We start from the raw sequence: 10,000 nt of genomic DNA on the forward strand, positions 1-10,000 counted from the left end.
ACAAAAAAAAAAAAAAACAAAAGACAAAGACAGGTGGTGTAGACAACAAACAGATCTATTAGTATAATGCTCGGGAAGTGAAAAAGTCTGAACATTTCGAACCTACAGAAAGGAACACAGAAAGAAACAAGGAGAAAAAAAAAAGAATGTGTAGTGGCTAACGATCTATCATATATATATATTTGGTAATTCAGCCATTCATCAACACCTGCATGCCATCAGGAAAGCTAGAAAATTGGATTAATGGGTTCCTCACAAACTTTCCAAGTCTAATTGTGCACAGAGAATAATAACTGGTGATGAGAAATGGTTTCTCTATAAAAATGTCAAGCACTGAAGACAGTGGGAAAGGAGAAACGCCAGCACTCCAGGCTAAAGGTCTTTACACTTGTAAGGAGTTGTTATCTGTTTGGTGTGATATGAAAGGTTTAGACCACTTTAAACTTTTAAACCCAAACCAAACAATAAGAAAGGAGATCTATTGTGAGCAGCTTGAGCAGCTTAAGTCAGCGCTAGAAGTAAAATGTTCATCTTTGGTTTCAAGACGAAAGGTGTTCTTCCATCAGGATAATGCTTGGCCACATACAGCAAAGATGACATTCCAAAGACTGGAGCAGTTTGAATAGGAAACGATGCCTCACCCATCAGATTCACCAGACATTGCACCCATCTGATTATCATTTATTCTGCAGTCTTCAAAATCATTTGGACGAAAATATATGAATTTTGTAGACAAGATCAGAACAGTACTGGAGGAGTATTTTTTGTCATGGACAAGTGAATTTTGAAAGAGGGGCCTTGCAAGTTTACCAGATAGATGGAAGTGCATTATAGAAAATAAAGGAGAGTATATTTTAGATTAAAAAAGAACTTTGTCTTAATTTTGAAAAATAAAATAAGTGGCACGTAAAAAGCAGCATTCAAGCGTGACCATTGCCAGTGTCACCTTACTGGCATTTGTGCTGGTGGCACATGAAAAACAACATTCGAGTGAGTGGATTTGGTGAACAGAAACTAGAAGAAGCCTGTCATATATGTATATATTTATGTATGTATTTGTGTGCATATGCATATAACTAGGTGTGTATTCCCCTGTTTTGACATGTGCATGTTAAGTGTAAACAAAATTCATCATTGAAATATATAGCATTTCCTGTTTGCATTCTTCTATGAAAGCTAGTCTGGACTGCATATTGTTCTATTGACTGGAGGAATTATTAACTTACTTGGAAACATGTGAAAGTTGGTAACAGGAAGGGCATCTAGCTATAGAAAGTTCTACCACAATGAAATCTTGCTTGACTTTTGCAGGTAGATGAACACTCATACAAATATATATATATATATATATATATATATATATATATATATATACAATTGCTGATTATTCTAAAAAGAATCAATGCTCTGAATCAATAATTCCATATATGAAGTGACTTTGACTGAAGCAACACAACTAACTTATGTCAGCTTAGAAAATGATATAAAATGATGGAGATAAAATGCACATATTTATATGCAACACACACACATTTAGCACACCACAATGTGCATGCACATGTGTACACATACATACACACACACACACACAAACACACACACTCTCTCTCTCTCTCTCTCTCTCTCTCTCTCTCTCTCTCTCTCTCACACACACACACTCACACATACATATGCATACATAACCCAGAAAGGTTAAAAGAGATACTGACATATGTGTGCGCATCTATGTGCATTGATATATACATAAATGCTTACACATACATGCATACACACACAGACACAAACATGCATATATTTATATATTTGTTTATTTATAGATGAGAGAGAGAGTGAGAGAAAGAGGGGGAGAAAGAAGGTGAAAGACAATTTCTATGGTGCCTTTAAAATTTATTAAATATTGTTAAGCTCTGAGTCATCACACACAGAGTCTACCAGTCTTGCATTTTTATACTTTAAAAACCAATTTCTTGTGCCGTTACAATGTAAAAATTATAAATATTAATGAAAACTTTTCATAAACTTCATTGATTTAAACATCTTGGCATAATAATTTGAATTTAATATTTTTCTGTTTAATGAACTGGCCTAAAGCTACATCTTTACATTGGTTTGGATCTGAAAGTAAATTGAAACAGTGATGGAGTATCTTCAGTAATATTTCTTCAGTTATTGCTTTAACTAATAAAAGAAATGAAAAAAATCCTATGAACTATGTTGAAAATATATGATAGTTTCCTTATTAACTTTGAATAATTCAGCTTTTCTCCTACTATCTGAACCTTTTTTAGAAAGGAATAATTTAAATGGTGTGATACTCTAATACATCATCTTTATGCTAACAGGAATATGTTACGTCATTATCTAGTTTTCATTAATTTCTTTACAGTTGAAACATTTTTAGCTTTAGGGTATGTTCTTTGTTGATAGTAATCCCTAGAAGTCTTTATGTTTAACTTCTAAAAGATGTGGAATATGGTTTTATTTCTTTTTTTGTTTAGTATAATTTTTTTCTATTTTCATGTACACATTAAATATTGTATTTAATTTCTTTATGTTTCAATATGACGCTTCTGAATTTGAAAATTTTCAGCTATTATTATTTTTATTTTCATTCTGTATTTTACATGGGTGTTCATCTCACATATATTCTGTCAAATATTTTGATTGATTATACATTAATATTCACATCTTTGCAATATTTTGTCAAATATTATTTTTTTTATTCGTCACTCATGGAAAAAGACAGAAAAAGTTGTTTCTGCTTCTATAATGAAATACATTGACAATTTGATTAATTCTTCAGTCAAAAGTATCCAGATATAAAATATTTCTATTTTGCCAAACCAAATTCTTCACAGATCATTAGCGATTTTACTCTAAAGTCATCCTTATCTAGTAAATTGTACAATGACATTTTAGTACTCTCAACAGGATGCCACCATTGTTAATTGATAAAATTCTGTATTCTCTTATAGATATTGTAAATATTTTTTGGTTCTGTTTAATAGATTTTACCTACGTCAGAGACAGAAACTTGTGGCAGACTAGAGTTGTTTAAACTGACTGAACTTTTCCCTTCCAACAAGTAGACAAACATAATTAAATGAAAGGGTAAGTCAAAATCAGTAAATAGCTCGAGAATATTATGTAAAAAATGCAATCTATTTGAATTTCTCTTTTTAAAAAATGTAATATAATTTAGCAAATTACATGCAACCTAAACAAAATTCTGCCAAATAAATGGAAATGAATTTATACAGAAGTTTATATTCAGAAAATAATACACAACCTCTACATAATTTCTATGTATTTGACATTGTTCTCTTCTTGTGCTTAGTTGCTATTTACAAGAAACAGTATGAATAAGGCTCTTGCAGTTCTATGATATAAAAGGTTTCACCATATGTAACACAATGCTAAAGAATATCAACTATACAGCTAGTTACATAACATTTAGAAAGTTATAGAAAAGAAAAAAATGGCATCCAGAAAGAAAGAAAGCTAAACAACAGATTTACCTGGTTAGGAGAAGAGAGAGAGAAGGAGATTTGCACTGAGTTGATTAAAGTATAAAGTATTTTTAAATAGTGAGAAATTGTATAGTGTAAATTTTATTTTTAATGTGTTGCATAGCAACACAATTATTAGCTTTAAAAATAAATGAAATTAAGTACAGAAATTAAAATAGGATGGTTTTAAGTTACTCTTATGAAAATGGTAGAACAAATCTTTTACCTGTCATCTTTTATCTTTTACTTGTTCCAGTCTTTGAACTGTGGCCATGCTGGAGCACTGCCTTAAAGGATTTACTTGAACAAATTAACTCCAGTATTTGTTTTATAAGCCTGTTACTTATTCTATCAGTCTTTGTTGAGTATATATATATATATATATATCAACCTTGATTTGGCAAATCTATAGTCAAAAGGATTCCATTCATAATCTTCTTGTCTATTTTATGGGTCTAGAACTACATATTTCTGGAGAAACAACAGTAAGATAAGTTTTTAGCCAATTATCTTTTAATTACCTCAAATGTCTTATAAGCACCTTCCACGCTGCAATTGTTTTCATTCCAGCACACGATCTCAGATCAGGTCTCTTGCTATGCAAGTACATCTCCATAATACCTTTTAATTGTTTCAGGCATTAAACTGCAGCCATGCTGAGGTACTGTCTAGAAGAGTTTTTCATTGAATGAATTGACCCTGGCACATTTTTTCAAGCCTGGTACTTATTCTGTCTGTCAGTCTGTTTCACCAAACTGCTAAGTTAAGGGGTCATAAAGACACCAATGATGAGTGTTAAGTGGTGGGTGGGAGACAAACACAGACACAAAGACACACACGTACATCTACACACACACATACATAAAGATATATATATATATATATGGCAAAATTCTTAATTATTAATTTTATTACTAATTGACGATTCCCTGCCCTGTATATCTATCTATATATATATATATATATATATATATATATAAAATGGAACAAAAACATTCAGACAGATAGACAATACAAAGGCAGACAGGAAAAAACAACAATTAGAAGGACAGGTAAAAAAAAGACAGGTCATTCTTGGCTTCTTTCCTCAGACAAGTATACCAGAAGTCCTTACTGTTTCGGGCAGTTACACTTGAGACAGTTCGATCTGGTTGCCCCCATATATATATATGTATATATATTTATATCTATATCTATATATATATACATATATATGTATATATATGTATATCTATCTATATATATATAAGGTGCATAAGATATATAGTTTATGTTTATAAAATAACAGATATATAATAACAGATAATAACTTTATTTATCAAAAAATGCTATGAGGATAAAAATAAACCTTCTTTTCTATCATCTTATTCAATAAAGCCACTTTCAGCTTCAACAACTGCTTCTATATGAGATCTAAATCATCTACATGCTTGAATCGAGTGGTCCTGGTTCATTTTGGACATTATTCTGACTATGGCAGCTTTCAAAGAATCTTTGGTGTTATGGGCATGTTCATTGACCTCTCTCTCTCGACAACAATTGTCCATACACTGTCTATCCAGGGCTTAACAATTATTTCCAGAACCTGAATGTAGGCCACAGAGTTAACTCTAAGGCCTTGTGGAAAGAAGTAAGGAGGCATCACATCCTTCATTGCTGACAACTCCTGAAACCATGACAGTTGCAGGAAATTTTGTATGCACAACACTTGGAACTTCAGAAGGGTCTGCACATAACCATCTGTCATTTCTTGTTACCTCTTTGATCTTGGTCGAAGTTTTTCTGTTTGAGAAAAACCAAATCAGATCTTTTGCTGAATTTTTCAGTTTGTTTAAGAGCATTTTTTTTTTTTTGCTTTTTCTTACAAATTGACCTTTCCTTATCATATAAGACTTATATCTGATGTCTTCGTGGCCAACATTTTTGACTGTTCCTTCTGACACATGGAAATCTTTTGAAATTGACCTCATAGACTTTCTGGGATTGTAATCAATGGTCTGTTGAACTTGCTGAATAAATTCAGGTGTTGTGATGATTTTAGAGTGTTTAGAATCCTTTTTATGCTTTAATACTGGTAATATGTCTCCATCTTGAGTCTCTAACTCCATATAAACTTTGTAGATGAAAGATTTGGCAACTTTTAAATATCAAGATATTTCTAAATTGCTATTCTCAGCTTTTATAAACACAAAAACAGCATGCCTCTTCATTTCTTGAGTAAGCTGAGGGTCTGCCATTATAATTTTCTGAAACAAAGATTACAGAGAGTTAGCAAAAAGTGCAGGAATGACTGAAAAAAGGTATGTCCTCTAATACCTTATGCACAATCTGTTAACAAAATTTTAAATGGGTAAGAGTGGATTAAAATCAAATGCATTAAAATAAATTTGCCAAAGAATATAGCCCTAGTTCATAACAAAAAGTTAACAGCCCTGGAAAATGGTTTTATTCAATACTCACAGAAGTTAATACTCAGTACAAATACATAAATAGTATAATGGGATATTTAGCCAGCAGCTAACCAGAACATAATATGCCTGATGCTCTGGTTTAGCTGGAAACATGACCAGCCATAAAATATCTCATTAGAAGTAGAAGATATTGTAATAACTTAGTAATATAATCACTGGTACCTATAGAACAGTAGCTAGTGTAGAAATCAATGAAATTTCTTATTTTTGTTGTTGTCACCATTGATCATATCGCCCAAGGCCACCTCTGATCATATAGACCTATGAGCAAATATATTTTAATCATGAAACCCTTCTCTTTTTGTAAATCAAGTACTACACTGTCCAATGGCTCCTTCCTTGTTTATGATGCAACTTCTATTCTAGTGAATAACCATGAAAAAACTTCCTCATTAGCTCAGGATGGGAACTATATCTAAGTATTTATGCACATGCAATAGTTGGCAACAATAATCAGAAGGGGTATTATGAGGGGTCACTCGACCGGTTAATATCAGACTTTTAACAACTCTCCTTAGTGGGTGAGATTTATGTGGACGATGCTCAGCTTCAACATCTACAGATCAATATCTGTAGGAAGGGAACCAGAGGTCTGATCTGAATGCTAAATTTACTAAACAATACAGAAGTCCCAGACCTCTGTTTGTCTTGTGAGAGCATGAGTTTGCAACTGGAAAGATCCTCTCTAAGGTATAATAAACTTGGGCAAAATTTTTATGGAAGATCAGCAGCTTCCCATACTTGCAAGTATTACTTCTTTCCACCATGGAAGCTGTCCAGGAAAATGACAATGACTAATAGAGCTTAGCACCAGTGTTGCTGCCAAAATACTACAAGGCATCTCATCCAGAAATCTAATAGTTCCAAAAATTCACTCTGAACTACTATCTTATTTATAAACTCAAAAGGATTAAAGGCAAATTTGGCTTCTACTGGGTTTGAACTAAGAACACTCTATTAGAACAAGTACTACAAGACATTCTATCCAACACTCCAATGATTCTGCTAATTCACAGTCTAAATTAAAAAATGGTACTTATTTTAGCAATGTTAGAGGCATGAAAGTCTTTCTAGAATTATTATATAATTAATAGAAAATAGTGTTTATTTTTAATTTCTTTAAAAAACAAAATGTCATTTTACAAATTTTATAGAAAGTTTCATAATGATTTATGCTGAATTATTTCAATACTTTGAGGTTCATGTCTGAATGATCATTTTCTTTTAAACAGTATTTCAGATCTAATTATTTTAAAAATTAAATGTCAATGATGAGTTATTGTTCATAGCATAATAATTTTGCAGACTATTAACTTCAGCTTTAGTGGCTAGAACTGCCTCAGTATTTACATCTATCCATGTTTCAGTTGATTCTATCTCTAGTAGTCATCAGGGTCTTATTTTTGGATGTGTACATAGTACCAGAATGGATTTGCAACAGGAATCTCTATTTCTAAGTGGTTTAGGTCACTGACACATGTATACTAGCCGTTAAAAATGTTACTACTCTTTTTTCTTTTACTCATTTCAGTTGTTTATGTGTGGCCATGCTGGAGCACCACCACGAAGGCCTTTAGTTGAACACTTATTTCTTATTCTACTGGTCTCCTTTGTTAAACTGCTAAGTTACAGGGATGTAAACACACCAACACCAGTTGTCAAGTGTTGATGGTGAGGTGCAAACAGAAATCATACTGATGCAACGTCATTTACTGCATCACCTGCTCTTCCTGCCCTTCTCTGTACGTTGGTGAAACAGGATGCCACTTGGCTGACCAATTTGCGGAGCACCTCCAAGACATCAGACTTGGCAATGACGCTCCAGTCTCATGCCATTTCCACTCTACCGGTCATTCACTGCAACACCTGTCTGTGTTCAGATTGTCTTTGCACAGGGGCCATCTGGACTCCTGCCTTTACTGTGAACAAGAATTAATCTTCTCTCTTTGGTCCTTTGCACCACTTGAGCTCAACTCTCTTTCCTCTCCTCACTCCTACCCACCTACTCTCTTCATTGATATCCCACCTTCGCTCCACACCTTCACACCCACTCCTACATACTCCATCCCTACCCCCACCTCTCTCTCTCCCGAGAATCAAACTAATACACCTGTTGTTCATACACCTGTCTTCATTTTCTGTTTTTCTGTAAATTTCAACCATATATATATATACATATATATATATATATATATATATATATATATATATATATATATATATATATATATATATATATATATAACGTGCTTCTTTCAGTTTTCATCTAACAAATCCACTCACAAGGCTTTGGTCAGCTTGAGGGTATAGTAGAAGACATTTGCCTATGGTGTCACACAATGGAACTGAACTCAGAACCATGTTGTTGAGAAGCAGGCTTCTTACCACACAGCCACACTTGTGCCTTTAGTTTGAAAAACAATAATTGTTCTTAGCATAAGTGCAAGGTCTGACATTTAGAAGAGATAGTTAGTTTATTTCATTGATTCCAGTACTTGAATGATACTTTATTTCATCAGCCTAGTGGAATAAAAGACATAGTTGACTGTAGCAAGATTTGAACTCATAATGTAAAGAGATAATTCCTCAAGGCATTTTTTCCATTGCTCTAACAATTCTACCAATCCATTATCCTAAGTTTAAAAATAATAATAACCTTCAGTTTGAATGCAGCCATATTATGTACACTTATATGTATAAGACACCTGGTACTGATGAGAAATCAAACCAATCACAACATAATGTAAATCAACTTCATATTATGCCCATCTTTCCACACTGTTATTGATTTGTCTTGTCATCTGGCACACAAAAAAAAAAAACTAACTAATTTGATGTTTTGCATGACTTAAGTACACTTTATCATACCAGAAATATTTGATAAAAGGTTTGTAAATATACACAGAAAGAAGGTCTAAAAATTCTCCTTTATCTTATTTAGATATATTGCCCTTCTAGATGAGTCATCTGTGATGTAGTTTGAAGAGCCCACATTTTGCCCATTACCTCTCCTCATGAAGTTAATTGTTTAAATAAATTAAAATCTCATTTACACTTTTTTTCAATTTCATCATTTTATTTTTTTATACCATTTCACAATTCCATGTTTTTCTAGATTTATTCAACGATATTCATTTTTTTTTTTTTTTTTTTTTTTTTTGTACTAATAAAATGAATTAACAGTCATTAAAGTGCCGATTAGAATGTTTTGCAATATATACTCCTGCTCTCAGTACTTTGAGTTCAAACCCAGTTGAAGTCAATTTTGTTTTTCACCCTTTTAGGATCGAAAAATAAAGTGATATTTAACAGTGATGAATCAGTGGGATTCTTAGAGTGTCATATGAGTTACCTTGTGGTATCTGCTCAAACTCTTGGTGTTCTAACAGTAATACCAACAATGACACTGGTGCCAAGCAATAACAATTTCTTTTGATGAGTTCATGAAGGTAAAGCCTAGTCAATTGAACTAGCTCCATTATATTACACATACTGGTGCTGGTGTGGAGGCGCAATGGCCCAGTGGTTAGGGCAGCGGACTCACGGTCATAGGATCGCGGTTTCGATTCCCAGACCGGACATTGTGAGTGTTTATTGAGAGAAAACACCTAAAGCTCCATGAGGCTCCGGCAGGGGATGGTGGCGAACCCTGCTGTACTCTTTCACCACAACTTTCTCTCACTCTTTCTTCCTGTTTCTGTTGTACCTGTATTTCAAAGGGCCAGCCTTGTCACACTGTGTTACGCTGAATATCCCCAAGAACTACGTTAAGGGTACACGTGTCTGTGGAGTGCTCAGCCACTTGCACGTTAATTTCACGAGCAGGCTGTTCCATTGATCAGATCAACTGGAACCCTCGACGTTGTAAGCAACGGAGTGCCAACAACTAGTGCTGGTGAGCAATGCAAGATAAATCATTTATCTTTTACTTGTTTCAGTCATTTGGCAGTGGTCATGCTGGGACACCATCTTGAAGGGTTTTATTTCAATAAATCAACCCCAGGACTTAATTAATATAAA

At 33.4% G+C, this 10,000-nt stretch overlaps 1 long non-coding RNA gene across 1 annotated transcript in view; it reads right to left on the minus strand.

The window, feature by feature from the left end:
- Positions 1-4,842: 4,842 nt before the first annotated feature.
- Positions 4,843-10,000, minus strand: part of LOC128249439 (uncharacterized) — a 64,693-nt gene continuing 59,535 nt past the window's right edge. Inside the window, exon 3 of the long non-coding RNA XR_008265560.1 lies at positions 4,843-5,755. This is a non-coding gene — a long non-coding RNA (uncharacterized LOC128249439). The remainder of the gene's footprint in view (positions 5,756-10,000) is intronic.

This window comes from Octopus bimaculoides, chromosome 14 (assembly GCF_001194135.2).
Source record: "Octopus bimaculoides isolate UCB-OBI-ISO-001 chromosome 14, ASM119413v2, whole genome shotgun sequence".
Lineage (NCBI taxonomy): Eukaryota > Metazoa > Mollusca > Cephalopoda > Octopoda > Octopodidae > Octopus > Octopus bimaculoides.